The sequence below is a fragment of the Acomys minous genome, assembly GCF_964271855.1.
Source record: "Acomys minous genome assembly, chromosome: 3".
Taxonomy (NCBI): Eukaryota; Metazoa; Chordata; class Mammalia; order Rodentia; family Muridae; genus Acomys; species Acomys minous.
The window spans coordinates 68,816,375-68,831,493 of NC_140485.1; the positions used below are offsets into that span (position 1 = coordinate 68,816,375).

At 50.0% G+C, this 15,119-nt stretch overlaps 1 pseudogene across 1 annotated transcript; it reads right to left on the bottom strand.

Moving 5' to 3' along the window:
* Positions 1-11,277: 11,277 nt before the first annotated feature.
* Positions 11,278-12,110, bottom strand: LOC311593243 (histone H2A.Z-like; annotated as a pseudogene). The gene has a single exon. The product of its transcript is annotated as a histone H2A.Z-like (transcript).
* Positions 12,111-15,119: the final 3,009 nt, after the last annotated feature.

The window sequence follows — 15,119 nt, forward strand, 5'->3', positions numbered from 1 at the left end:
GGGTTTGATGCTCTCTTCTGTTATACAAGTATATACGCAGATAGAACACTTGTGTGTGTGTGTGTGTGTGTGTGTGTGTGTGTGTGTGCATCATATATATTAGATATATAGAAGACAGACGGACAGATAGATATGATAGCACCCTGAAAGGGGGCCACCACCACTAAAGTCAGGGTTTGAGAGTGAAGTGGTCCAGCCGTGAAGGGAAAGAGCAAACCTAGGTACAGAGAAGGAAATAGCAAGTTCAGGTCCAAATGGGTGACAGGTGGACAGGCAGGCAGTCAAATAGGCTGCCTAAGGGTCAGAGGACTGAGAAGAGCTGACTGGAGCGCCACAGATAGCCAGGGAGTCCTCTGCTTCTTGGTCCCTGAGGAACACACGAGGTATAGACGGAAGGTTGGCCTGGGTGTCATCACATTGCCAGGTGACATCACCTTATGGCTTCCAGTCAAAGAGTCACATTTTCCTCTGTCTGCTGTGTCTGGGCTTCCCCAATATGATCTCAACACACCCCAGTCTCATGTGCCTCGTACAGTCTCAGTTCATCCTAACAAACTAAGGTGGCTCCCTTTCTATTCCCAGGAATAAGTCACTTATCAGTCTGTGCTGGGGGAGTGGGACCTGGCAGATGGTGCAGTTTCAGGGTCCACTCAGGAGCTGCAGGCACCGACCCCTGTCAAGATAGAGTCCAAAGTTGTTTGTAAGATGGAGTCTTTTGGGGCAAGGACCACTCTGAAAATCCATTATGCTATACAATCTGCAGTACGTTAGCAAAGGACACAGCCTCACTCAAAGGTCACCCTCCTTGTCCTGAAAGGTGAGCGCTGGAGACTTCCTCTCCTACCACCCCACCAAGGACCTCGAAAGGATCTCCAAACATGGCGACAGGATTGAAGAGTCACTTGACCTGTCCCTTGATAGCTACAGGGTAGGAGCAGTGTGGATCCCCATTACTCACAGCTGCTGTCAGGTGCCCTCCTCTACTGCAGTCCAGCCAGGTCCCCATATGCTGCCTGTGGCCCTTCCAAGCCTCACTGCTGGGGTAGCAACACCACCCGGTTTGGCTGCAAACACAGTCTCTCAGGTCATTTAACCGGCTCTTTGCTTGCTGCTTCAATACATCATGTTAATGAGGCTTTGTCTCCTACCCTGAAGAGAAGAAAATTAAAAACAACAGCAACTTCGTGTCACATGGCACCAACCCAAACTTGCAGGAGTGTTCAAGATGGAGAAACATACATCTCGGAGCCATTTCTTCATTTTCTTTGTCCTCTCAGGCATCAGCCTCCTATGAGACAGTCTCTCGTTGGCCTGGACCTTACCAGTAAGGCAAGACTGCCTGGCCAGTGAGCATCGGGGATCCGTGTCTTGTCTCCCCCATCCCCAGCACTGGGGTTACAGATGCATGCCACCACACCCAGCTTTTTAATGTGGGTTCTGGGACTGAAGGCCTCAAGCCTCTCTATGAAGCTTTTTTTTTTAATAAAAGAGAGATAGGTGATAGAGAGATGGCTCAACGGTTAAGAGCATTGGCTGTTCTTCCAGAGGATCCGGGTTCAATTCCCAACACCCACATGGCAGCTCACAACTGTCTAGAGTAGCTCCAGTTCCAGGAGATCTGTCACCTTCACAGACATACACGCAGGCAAAACACTAATGCAATGCAATAAAAATAAATAAATCTTTTTATCTGGTGGCAGCTGGCCTTCAGAGATCCCATACACTGCAAATTCGACGTGCATGAGGTAGGGAGGCACGTGTGCTAAGGAAGGGGATGTGGGGCCACTAACCACAAGAGCAAGCCCAGAGTCTGACTTCCCTGGACCTTATAAGAACACCCGCAATGTCAGCAGCTGTTCCCTACTGCTAGCCTAAAATGGATCTGGAGTCCCAAGCCATTCAACAAGTACCCAGAAGTCCAACGCTCAAAAAACTGGAGACAAAAAGATTTGTTTAAGTCACTAACATTTGAAGGGTGGAGGTCTTTGTTACACAGCGGAAGCTGACAGACACAGAGCCCACACCCAGTGAACACTCCTATATCTTGAAACATACCCCTGGCATGACCCGAGGTCCAGCTCCCACTACCTTCATGCAGCCTCCTCACCCCAAGACACAGCCCACTCTCTGTCCTTGACAAGCCTCCAGAATGGTCTCCATCTTCTCCCAACCTGAGCACCAGGCCAGGAGAAGAGGTTTCCTAACCATAGACCCGAGTTTCTATGAGCTCTGCCTGTCTCAGCCCACTTTTCCGAAGACCCAGAAGACAAAGGACAGACAGATGTAAATCTAGCCTGCGAAGGTTTTTATGGAGATTTTTTTTTTCAACATAAGGCCAGCTTCTGTCCTCATTTTTTTTTAAAGATTGATTTATTTATAGCATATACAGCAATCTGCCTACATGTATGCCTGTATACCACAAGAGGGCACCAGATCTCATTATAGATGGTCATGAGTCACCATGTGGGTGCTGGGAATTGAACTCAGGACCTCTGGAAGAGCAGCCAGTGCTCTTAACCACTGAGCCATCTCTCCAGCCCCCTTCTGTCTTCATTTAAATCTTCCCAACTGCTAAGGGATGTGAAATTCTTACCTCTGCCCACTTCCTTATCCAAGCCCACATGGAGAAGTGAAAGGACTCTTTGGGACTCTTTCCTTCGTGTTCCTTTAGGAGGGACAAGTGTTTGTGTGCCCTTTATTGAGACTATAGACCCAAGAACGTCTACCTCTCTCTGAACAAGCGCATCCTATCCCAGCAAACATGAACTGTTGACAGGGACACAAAGAACCCATCTCCATGTGGTCTTTTAAAAATCCAAACAGTGCCAGCACTCAGGAGGCAGATTGCTATGAGTTCGAGGCCAGCCTGGTCTACAAAGGGAGTCTAGGACAGCTAAGGCTACACGGAGAAACTTTGTCTCAAAAAACCAAAATAAAATAAAACAAATAAATAAAAATCCAAACAGTCTGGCTAGGTACAGTCACACTTTCGGTAGAAACGACAACCATGGAAACAGGGTGAGCACACCCCACAGGGCATCAGAAAGGGTGCAGAAGAAATGGTTTCTGAGGAGAGTATGGGTGGGGCGGCCGAGGGAGGAGCTTGGAGCACTGCACAACCAAATGGAAACTGAAAAGTTGCCAACAAAACTACAGTAGAAAGAGCCAGAAAGACATTTGTTCAGAACTGGAAGGAGTGAGGCATCATCAGACTAACTTGCCTGGGCTTCTGAAAGACAGTAAGATTCATTTAATGAGAGAGGCCCCAACACTGGGGGGGGGGGGGGACGACTAAATTAATTCTTTGCTCAGCAGTTCACGGGGAGGATGAGAAAGAAGTTGTCTTCAGAAATCACAACACTTTTTTTTTTCCCCACCAAGGCAAAAATCAGAGAGAAAAGAGGAAGGGATGGAAAAAAGAAGAAACCAGAGTGATGGGAAATGGTGTTTTTTATTTTGATGTGGGAGTGACAATTTCGCAGGCATAAACACACTTTGAAAACTGGCCTAGCCTTGGCTGGCTGCTCCCCTAAGACATGCCCTGAGGTCTCTGGGGAAAGCTATTTCTGGGACCCCTGAGACTTCTGTCCCCTGCTGCTGGCCTCTTCCCTCAAAGTCTCAGTTCAGCTGGCCAACTCCCTGGCTGCGTTTTCTTCTGGTGATTAAAAACACACACATCAATCTTTTCCAGATGCCTGCTGTTGCTTTCCTGTGATTTGGGGCTTCTGTTACCAGGCAGAACAGAACCGAGATGAAATTGAAACCTGCCAACACAGGCAAGTCCCCTTTCAAAGAGTTGAACTCATTAAAAAAAAAATGGGTGCAAGGAACACTCAAAACAGCTGGGCTGGGCAAAAGGCTTCTGGGGACCCAGACTCCTGTGTGTTAGAAAGGAGGGGGGGCCTGTCCTGCAGGGATTCTTGTGGTCGCTGTTTGCTGTGATGTGAAATCTCCAGGAGAGCTTCGGTCTACACACCTAGGGAATGGCTTGAACACGTCCATGAGCTGAGTGCTTTGACCATCTGTCACGCACAGTACTTGCTACCCACAGTGCTATTTTGATGAAGACAGGAAAGAAATTTGCCAAAAGTGAGCCACCTGCCCCTAAGGATTCTCCTGACTGGCTTACCTCCTGACTTCCTGCCTTGCCAGGGCCTATCCAGGGCCTCCAAAGACAGCGGCCAGGCCCGTCCTCCTACTCCCCCCCTCCCTTCCCCCTCCCCCTCCCCCTCTCCCAGGTTGTTGCTCTGGGCAACGTCTTCCCAGGCAGGCCTCTCTTGACCTCTGCACTCTGCATCCCCGTCTCGCCCCAGACGGCCTCCAAGGAACCAGGAGCTCAGATTTCTTCAGACAATAAGACTTCAGGCATAAATCCACTCTTCTAAAATTTCCTTTCTGCTCTGCATAACCCAGGGGCAAAGCGGCTGCACATGGCCACTAGGAAACGCATGTGCAGCTCGGCTGGCAGCGTGTTTGCCTGACATTTACAAAACCTCCTTCAGCGTAACCCTGGCCTGGCGGCACAAACCTGTCACCCAGCACTAGAGGGGTGCAGGCGGCAGGATCAGGAGTTCAAGGCCATCCTCAGCAACTTGGTGGATTTAAGGACAGAAGGATCAGAAGTTCAAGGTCATTGATATCTTGGATTACATAGCAAGTTTGAGGCTAGGTTGGGCTACATGAGACCCAGGTTTTAAAAGAAACAAACAACAACAAAATCGAATCAGAAAAACAAAACAACAAAAACCTCGGGTCAGAATGAGTAATACTTCTGTGCTAAGCACACGGAGACATTTTGCTTTTCACCCCCTTAACCGGCACTACCAGACAGCGACCACACAGCATATATGCTGAACCAGGTGTTGTAAGTGAGAGGGGAGCTGAAGTGTACAGGAGGCTGTGTGGGTCAAGCAGGGTGTGTACAGCAGACTTGAGCACTGGACCTACAACCCCATCCCCCACGCACGCCAAGGCTCTGCCGCCTGGGGCCCTTCCAATAAAACGAGGAGGGTCCGGTTCACGGAGTCTTTAAAATGTGTCCACCTGGGTAAACACCGACCCTTTACACACAGCCCTTCCATTGTGGCTACTTTTTAATTACTTGTTTTAAATGGTTGTGATCAGCAACACAAATAGTTTGAAATTCTGTGAAGATTTCTTTGGAACTCAAAAGAGTATCCACCCCAAAATAACTATGTTTGTTTGCTTTTGTTTTGATTTGTTTTTTAGGGAGGAAAGGGTTCGGTCAGCCAGATGGCTCAGTGGGTAACGGTGCTTGCTGTCCTTTCAATCCTCATAAGCTAAATTCAATCTCCAGGGCCTACATGTAGAAAGACTGACTCTCAAAAGTTATCCTCTGGCCTCCACTCATGTGTTATTTTGAGTGTATGCACACACGCGCGCGCGCGCGCACACACACACACACACACACACACACACACACGATAGATAGATAGATAGATAGATAGATAGATAGATAGATAGATACAATTTTTAAAAGAAATTTAAAAACCCAGGGAGCGGGTGCTGGAGATAGCTCTTCATACCTGAGTTTGGATCCCCAGTGTCCGAGAAAAGAAGGCAGGCCTGGTAGCACACGCCTGTAACTCCAGCCCTGAAGAGGCAGAGACAAGAGGACCCCTGTCTTACTGGCCAGGGCAAGTGCCAGGTTCAGCAACAGCCCTCGCTCTAAAAACAAGGTGGAGAGCAAGAGGAAGAAACGTCACATTAAGCTCTGACCTCCACATGTACATGTACCCAACACACGGGTGCACACATGCAGCCCAACACACATGTGCACATACACGTAAACACGCACACCACAGACTCGTGGTCAGCATCCCAGCTGGCTTTTTGCAACACACCATTGGCCGAGCCTTCAACTCTAATTGGGCTGCTGTGTTGTCCAGCATTTTTGTGCTTGTCCACCACCACCACCTCCCCAGCCTGCCTCCAACACGCAGTCAGTTTGTGGCAGGCAAGGCCCCACCCTCCTCTTCTCAGCATCCCTGGGTGGACAGTCCTCAGGGTAGCAACATTTCCTCTTTTCTTCTGGCTGACTCCAGGTGATTGGGGCCCTGAGAGCCCCCAGGGATGGATGCATGATTTAAGGACCTTTGTCCTCGGCCTCCTCTCTGCTGTGGTGCAGTTCGAAGAACGACCTTTAGGTTGCCCTTCAAGGGCCTCCAACACCTTTTGGCCTTTCTGTTACGGCCTGAAATGCGCAAATTGCTGACAACAGGGAAGAAGCTGAGAGACAGGAAGTCGATGGGTTCAGTCAGGGCAGATGCAGTGAGAGGCCAGCTCCAGGGTGTCACTGTGCTTGTGCAGGCTGACAAGGGCTCACGGAAATCCAATCCAGAACACTTCCCAGGGGACAGTGGCATGAGGCTAGCCAGCAGTCTCTGCTGAGGGCTGGAAAGGTAGGTTTAACACAGAGATACTGTCTCCTTGTACCCCATAAGATCAGCCTGGGATGATGCAGCCTGCACCTGCTGGAAAGCAGGGCCAGATGCCACAGTGCCATACAAGTGAGAAAATACTGCCCTGGCCAGCTGGGCGCCACCAGAGCTGGCTGTGAATGGGGGCCCTGAGGAGACAGCCCCTTCTTTACCAGCCTCTACCACCCTCCTTCCCGGAACACTGGCTTCTCTCTGTTTGTGTGGTCCAGGCATTCCCAGCCCCCTCGCCTCCCTGCTTGCTCCTGATCCCCTACCCCACCCCCATGCCCTGCCTCGCTCCAGGCGCCACAAATAACAAACTTGAGGGGACCTGATAGAGGTAAAGCTCCCCGTAATTCATTCTTTCACCTCAAAGGAAAAGCCTTGGATACTCAGTTTGATACTGATGTGCCTTTAACCCTGTCAAGCCGAGCACATTTCCCTCTTGAGGTGGGAAAGGACAAGCCTGGGCCTCTTGCAAGTGCAGCCCCTCTGTTCAGGCCAACTGTTTTCATTTCTACGTTTACCTCAGAGCTGCAAGCCATTGGCTTCCTATTTACCCTCGTGATAGACTTTTCCTTTCAATAGCAGTGGACTGGTGACAACAAAAACAAACTTATTCAAAGAAAAAATATCCAACAAGGGATGAAAGTGCACACCGGGGAAGAAGAGATGAGGCCAGAGAACATTTTCACTTGGCAAAAGGTTGGATGTGCAGAGGACCGCAGACTCAACCCAGAGACTACAAGCCCTCATCCCCGCACCCCCAGCCCCACCCACCAAGCTATGGGCCTGGGAAGAGGGAAGGCAGTGGGAGCCTCTCCCGTGGGCTCCTAGGCAGATGGATGGGGTGGTGTGTACTGAGCACCAGCTAGGAAGCACCCATAGGAGGACCACCACAGAGCAGGGAGGAAGAACGCGCTACAACTGGGAAGCAGGCTGCTTGGCGGACAGGACTGCTCACAGTCTAGGAAGGTGATCTCACGAAGCCACTGAGCTTGGAACATATGGTCTAAGGTTGAAATAAGCCTGGGAAACCATCGGGGCTTAGAGAGCTGGACGGAGGTGAGGAGGGGGCTTGGGGTTGCTAAACAACGCATCCTGACGCTGGAGTTGGCAGAAACTGTCTGGGGACCAGGGCATCTGTAAGATTATACCCCCTGAGTTGCTCCAGTGCCATCAGTAAGGCCGCCGCTCTGGGACCCTGGAACTTGGAATTTGGGGAGGATAAAAACAAGCAGAGGAGCCGAGCGTGGTGGTGCACTCCTTTAATCCCAGCACTCGGCGGGGGGGGGGGGGGGGGGCGCGGGGAGAGGCAGGCGGATCGCTGTGAGTTCGAGGCCAGCTTGGTTTACAAAGAGAGTTCCAGGACAGCCAGGGCTAAACAGAGAAACAATGAGGGTGCCGGGCGGGGGTGGGGGGGTGGGGGGGCAGGGGGATCCTGCCGAGGTGGAAGGGATCTTGCTGGGGAAAGAAGGCAGCGGCAAGCAGGAGAAAGTTCAAAACAGCCTTCTTGTACACTAGCACCTCTCTTGGTCTTGAATAGGGGCCAGGCCTTCTTACACACATTTTTCTAATTCTCTAACTCTGCCTTAGACCACTGGTGTTGGATTTTCTATATCTTTGTGCACATAAGACTCGTAGCTTCCAGAAACCAGAGCACATGGGCATAATTACTCTCACGGATACCCGGGCCCCAACTCCGGCTACTTTATACTCTTTCTCCCAGATACCACATCCTTGTTTCCTCCCAGCCAATGAAAACGGAAGAAGAGGCAATGCTTGTACCCAATTGGCTACATTTTACCCGCAAGGCAGACTGGGAAATGTAGTCTTTAATTAGTAGAGGTTTCTGGTTTCCCCGGACACTGACACATGAAGGAGGGACACAGAGGATCGCCCAGAACTAAGAAGCTCAGCCATGAGTGGGAAAGATGTCCTTTAAGTTCGACACCAGTGTAACAGGGCGTGGCTGGCCGGGTAGGACAGAGCTTGGCTCTAGTGGGAGCAAGTACTCTGCAGATGGAGAAGTGAAAGGGGTTGGGGCCACATGCAGCCTTGAGGGTCATCATCCACAAAGGCCCCAAACTAGGACGTGTGCAGGCAACCTGCGGTCTTCCTCGGTGCAGCTGGTCCCTGCCATCCTGGGCACCTGAGACAGTGCTGACCCGAGGAGACATTGGGCAGCAGCTCAGAGCGCGACTAGAGGCTCCGACCTCTACAGGAAGTGCTGATCTGGGCTCTGGTGCCGTCTGCCACCTGCTAAAAATACGCCTCGCCTCCATCCACAGGTGCAGCCATCAGGGAGCCGGGCTGTTTTTAGCACTGGGCAAGCAGGAGACTTCTAGATTCACAAGCTGTCTGGCTGCGTGGGAACTTGTTTCCAGGAAGGCCACTCGTGGACAGCAAGCCAGTCAGAGGAGGCACCGTAGCCCACAGCTGAAAGAGGCCCTTGTCAGACAGCCCAAGATGCCCAGAGTAAGAGACAGTCATCAGCAGGAGGAGCTGGGACAGCGGCCCTAGGGAGGGTATAAGACAAATCTACCCGAGGGTAGATAAGAAGAGCTGGAGGATCCTGGAGACAGTGAAGAGGCACTCATGGGCCCTGAGAGAGGTCAATCGTTCGTTCATTCATTCATTCATTCATTCAGCAGATATTTATTGAGCCCTACTATATGCCAAGGTGGGGTGTCGGAAGCAGGAACAATCTCTGCCCTTGTCCGTGTGTCCGTTGGACAGTCAGCAAACACATACTGAGCTAGCACCTGCCCTGAGCATAGGACACCACAAGGAGTGTCACTCTTTTCTTCCTGGAGCTGAAACTGTAATGGAGGCGGGGTGGGGGGGGGGGGGCGGGATGCTCAGTATCCCTCTCCAAGAACAGATGAATAAAGAAGGAATGAGGAACTGAGGGCAGTGGAGACCTTCCTGTCCCCTTGGTCTCTGAGTGTGCCTTTGGGGCAAGAGAAGTTACCTAACGCACCAGTGCAACTTTGTAGCGTTTGTAAGCTCCAGGAGCCAAGAGACAGACTGAGCAAGCAGCTCCGAGGTGGCACCTACTAGATCGAGTACTGAGTATGCAGGGAGAGTCAAGTGGTTAGAGCAGGCGGAGGCGAAGGGGCTGAAAGGGAGGACTCTTGAATTTGCAGTTGAATATGGGTGGGTGCCAGAAGCCAGCAGAAACAAATGAGCCACACTTTAGGAGAGTCGAACTCAGCAGCGTGGTTCTGTTAGGAGAGGCCAGGCTGCTAGGATTCTGCCTCAGTCTGCCTGTCTGTGATGTCATTGCCTACCTGCCACGGGAGCATGGCCTTGGCCAGGGCTATTTAAAAGAACAGGCCCTCCTATCCTCCCTCTCTCTCTCTTACCCTCTTACTCCCCCTCTCTCTTTTGCCCCCCCCCCCGCCTTTCTCTCTGTCTCTCTCTTTGGGGTACCCCTCCTCCATTTCCTTCTCCCCCTGCCATGCTCATTTAATAAACTCATTAATATCCTATCTGTTGCCTGGCATTTTATTTCTCATTATCTTATATCGTATTATTAAACATAAAACAGACCCCTTAGAATTGGATCCATTTGTGCCCCTTCTGGGTTTGGGCACCAAATGTATGAGAGGGGGCACACAGTAAGGAAAATGCCGCATGACCTCTCCGTGGTATGGTTAAGAGGAAGGGTTTTTTTTTTTTTTATTGTGCATAAGAGAGAAAATATCCAGAGGCATCTGGAAGAATCCAGATCAGAAGGAAAAGAAACCAGACTGAGCGTGGCAGGGCTATTTGCATGGTGGAGGGAGGAGAGCTGGGGGGGGGGGGAGGGGAGAGTTCAAGGGATAGAGAGAATTAGAAAAGAGAGGGACAGAATAGCAAGGACAGGAGGAGAAGCCTTGCCTGGCCTTTACAGAGAGCAAGGGGTGTCAGGGCGGAGGGAAGCCTGGGGAGGCTAACATGGACGTTGAGTGGGGACTGAGGGAGCCTGCAGGCACTGCATGTGAATGGAGCCCTCGGTCTTCCTGCCAGGGGAGGGGAAAAGGCAGACCGGAGCTGGTTTCAGGCATCCCTGAGGAATGCTGGCTTCCCCCCCACCCCACCCCACCCCACCCCAGAAATCCTCCTGTAGTCCAGTTTGAGCCCATTTCTAGACACAGGTACAGACTGTGAGACCTAATGGTGACTTTCTTACTTGGCAACATTTTCTTGTCCCCTCAAAGCTTGAACCTACCTAAAAAAGGTTACTTACGTCACTGCAGCTTTGCTATAGAGTTGAGAACAGAGAGGCGCAGGACCGCCAGCTTTCTTTTTCTTTTCAAGCTTGCCTGGGGGGTGGGGGTGGTGGTAGGGGAGGCTCCTGAGCTTCTGTATGAAGTTTAGGATGACTGTGGTTTTTCGTTTCTGCAAAGTGCATCGTGGTTTTTGGTGGGGCATGTTCTAAATCTGTACCCTAATTTGGGAAGTGTGACCTTTGTCGTGCTGTTTCTTCCTATGCCTGACAGAACACTGGAATGTCTGTGTGTTCATGGTGTTGTCTTTGGTCTCTCTTAGTACAGTTTTTGTTCTTAGTGAATAAGCCTGTCGCTCAGAAATTTTCTGTCAGTGTTTTATTCTCTTTTTTTAAAGTAATTCCTCCTCCTCCTCCTCTTCCTCCTCCTCTTCCTCTTCTTCTTCTTCTTCTCTTGGTTTTTTGAGAACCAGGCTGGCCTCGAACTCACAGAGATCTGCCTGTCTCTACCTCCCGAGTGCTGGGATTATAGTTGTGTGCCACTGTGCCCAGCTTGTTGGTGTTTTATTCTGGTGGGTGTTTTGGTTTTTTTGTTTTGTTTTGTTTTGTTTTGTTTTGTTTTAGTTTGGGATATGACCTTTATTGAGCTCATCCACGAGAGTGGAAATAATGTCTGTACAAAACCAAGTGTTTGTTACTATAACTTCTGTATCACAATTAAAATCCAAACAGTTTTAAAAACAGTCAACTCAATCAAAACCCACTACTTCAGAGTCAATAGCTTCTTTGAAGCCACAGTAACACTTAAATATGGTTAAGACTCGAATGCAGAAATTTGGTTGGCTGGAAGGCTAATTATGCCTCCAATTTGCTCAAATAGAATTACAAAAAGGCAAAATCATGTTTTTCACAGAGATACAGTCCACTGGAATCACCAACACTGGACAGTTGTTAAGAATATTTAGAGTCCTGAGATAGTAAAGAATCCAGGCATCCTTAGACGGTCTTCTGGTGTCCTTTCTTCCCAATCAGAGATTTGTGGATGTGTGGGATGACACCATCACCAGTAATTGTAGCCTTGATGAGAGAATCCAATTCTTCATCTCCACGAATAGCAAGTTGCAAGTGACGAGGGCTAATACGCTTTACCTTTAAGTCTTTTGATGCATTTCCTGCCAATTCAAGTACCTCTGCGGTGAGGTACTCCAGGATAGCTGCGCTGTACACAGCAGCAGTCTCACCCACCCGCCCGTGGCTGGTTGTCCTAGATTTCAGGGAACTGCAAGCCAGCTCGCTGCGAGAGGGAAAACCGCCTTTGTCTTGGCCTTTCCGGAGTCCTTTCCAGCCTTATCGCCAGCCACCTCGGACTGCGCTGAAGCTCGGACGAGTGAGAAAGAGGCGAGGCCAGGCGGTCGCACAGCGAGATCCCGGCGCCCACTCCTCCGTCGTACAGCGATTCAAACTGCCCTTGTGGGTGTTTTTATAAACAAATTGGTAGGTTTTTTTTTTTTCATTTCCCTTGTGAGCTGTTTGTGCTCGCTCGCTGTGTGTGTGTGTGTGTGTGTGTGTGTGTGTGTGTGTGTGTGTGTTGATTCTGTATTCTGCAATTTTATGGAATTTATTTCTTAGCTATGATAGGCTTATTTTAATAAATGGAATAAGGCTTTCTGTGTATAAAATCATATCACCAAAGAACAGACACTACTTCACTCCTTCCTTTACATTCTGCAAACCATTTATTCCTTTTTCTTACCTAATTGCTTAGGCTGGGATGGCCAGGATTGTATTAACTAAAAGTAGTTCCTCACTAGTTGTTGTTTGTTTGTTTGTTTTCTGGTTTTTCGAGACAGAGTTTCTCTGTGTAGCCTTAGCTGTCCTAGACTCACTTTGTAGACCAGGCTGGCCTCGAACTCTTGCCTGCCTCTGCCTCCCGAGTGCTGGGATTAAAGGCATGCGCCACCATGCCAGGTGGTAGATTCCTTTTATTCACTCAAATATCAAATAAAACATTGTCTCTTTGCAGAGGGCCGTCTCTTCGATACCAGTCCTCCCCTTCACTGGTCCATCAATACATTCCATTGCACATTTCAGGTGATCTGAACTTGCGTCGTTCAGTTCATTTAATTGTTCACTTCCTGTCGCTGCCTCTTGATTGTGGATTCTGTGCACAAAACATCGGTTACTCTTGCATACTCTATGCATAGAATTTCCTCAGTACAGGTTAATTGAATAAATTGGCCAAGAGTGAGACTGGGGCACTGGCAGATGGATGCTCACGGGTCCCTGGCAAAGCTTCCTGCTCTCTAGACTTGGTTTTCTGCCTGCCCACAAAAGGTCCCATCCACCCTAGCTGACTCCTCACCATGTTCTGCAATGATCCAGCATTACTTTTAGCCATCTGAGGACTGTGTTACCGTGACCAGGGCGTGAAGTGAGAGGCATCCCTTTTAAATCCAGTGCAACATCGGAATAGAGCTGCCACTGTCCCAACTGCCACCCAACTCCCAGGGATGAAACAGCCATTGCCCTCCCCGCTCCCCTCCCCCCAAAGGAAGATAAACAGCCAGAAAGGGAGAGCAAGGGGAAGGAGAGATCTCACAGGAGAGAGGGCTACCTCTGCCAACAGAGGAAGGATTGATGTTGCTTCTGGTCCTGGGGACCAAAGAAGAGACAGAGGAGAAAACACTCCACAAATGTGGCTCTCTATCCCAAGACACACTGCCCAGAGCAGTGTCAGGAAGCTGAATAAACTGAAGCAGAGAGGCTACACTCTTGAGGAAAAATCTAACAGGAAGAGAAAAGTCTGCCTGAGCCTGGCCACCTGGCAGTGCTGCCATATGGGCACGTCACAGGGGAAGTGAGGGCCACCCTTCCTCCCACAGCACTCTGCACTCCCTTTAAGGGCTAATTGGCATTTGACAGCCCGTCTCTTGAGAGCGATTAGAAGCAAAGCTACCAAGCACAAAGCCACCTCTCCAGGGCCTGCAAAATCTCTCTTCCTTAACCTCAAGGGTGATCGCACAACCTGCCTATTGGTGAGCACAATTTATTGGGGCTACAGCCACTTGCTGTGTGCCACTGCAGTCCTGAGGCTTCAGGCATCCTGACTCTCTTAACCCTCACGAAGGTGAGGATAGATGGACTACTGGCTTGGCCTGAGTAGGATCAGCTCACTGGAGCAGCAGCTGCAGGCCGCTAGGGCTGGGTCCAGGGTACTAGTGAGCACTGACCACTAGTGTGTGATTGCTGGTCACTGACAGTGCTCTGTCTCTTGGTGACTGGAGGAGGAACACAGCAACATCCCAGACAACAAGACAGGACACCTCTGTCCTCCTCTCAGCCAATGGGCGCAGGGACATTGAACCAGACTGACCCAGGGAGCTCTCTGGATTCCATCGGAGACACCACGGCAGAGGTAGCAAAGCCTTTGCAGTAAGAGTGGAAACAGGCTGGAGAGATGGCCCAGTGGTTAGGAACACTGACTGCTCTTCCTGAGGATCCAGATTCGAATCCCAGAATCCATATGGCAGCTCACAATCAGTTCTAAGCAGTCTGACATCCTCTTCTGGCCTCCATAGGGACCAGGCATGCATGTGGTACCAGGCATACAGCCAGGCACTGTTGGAAACAGTGCCATTCAGTAGGAATGCAACGCAAAGAAATGCAACGCCAACACACACACACACACACACACACACACACACACATATATATTTGGTTGGTTGGTTGGTTTCTCTGTGTAGCCTTGGCTGTCCTAGACACACTGTGTAGACCAGGCTGGCCTTGAACTCACGGCGATCTGCCTACCTCTGCCTCCCAAATGCTGGGATTAAAGGTGCATGCGCCACCACGCCCAGCTGTACCTTGATATTTCTTAACAGGAATCAGGCATGACGACACACACCTTTAATCTTAGCACTCAGAGGCAGAAGCCGGAGGATCTCTGAGTGAGTTCCAGTCCAAGCTGGTCTACAAAGCTAGTGCCAGGCCAGCCATGTTACATAGTGAAACCCTGTCTAAAAAAGAAAAGAAAAGAAAAGAAAGAAACCAATTCGACAATAAGCACAAATATCATTTCCACATTTACTAAATATAAAAGTTAGGGTGTCTTACTTTTCTAAAGGTGTCCAGTACTCAGTGAGATGTTTGTGGCCATAGCTTATCTCTGCTTGGCTACAGATATGGCCTGGCCCCCTGCTGATTTGGTTGCCGGGCTGATGGTAAAACCCAGGGTGTGACACATGCTAGGCAAACACTCTAATGCTGAGCTGTGCCCTAGTCCACATGTTCCGCGTGCAGACCTTAGATGTTTCCAGTTGAAAAAAGCAGACCCACACAAAGAGCAGGCCAGACTCAATGTAAAAAGTTCTCCAGCGGCTGACCCACGTGCCCCCTTTTTGATCGTTTAGTGAAAATTAAACAAATTGGAAAGCCAGTCTCAACCCAATAGCTGCATTCGATGCGCC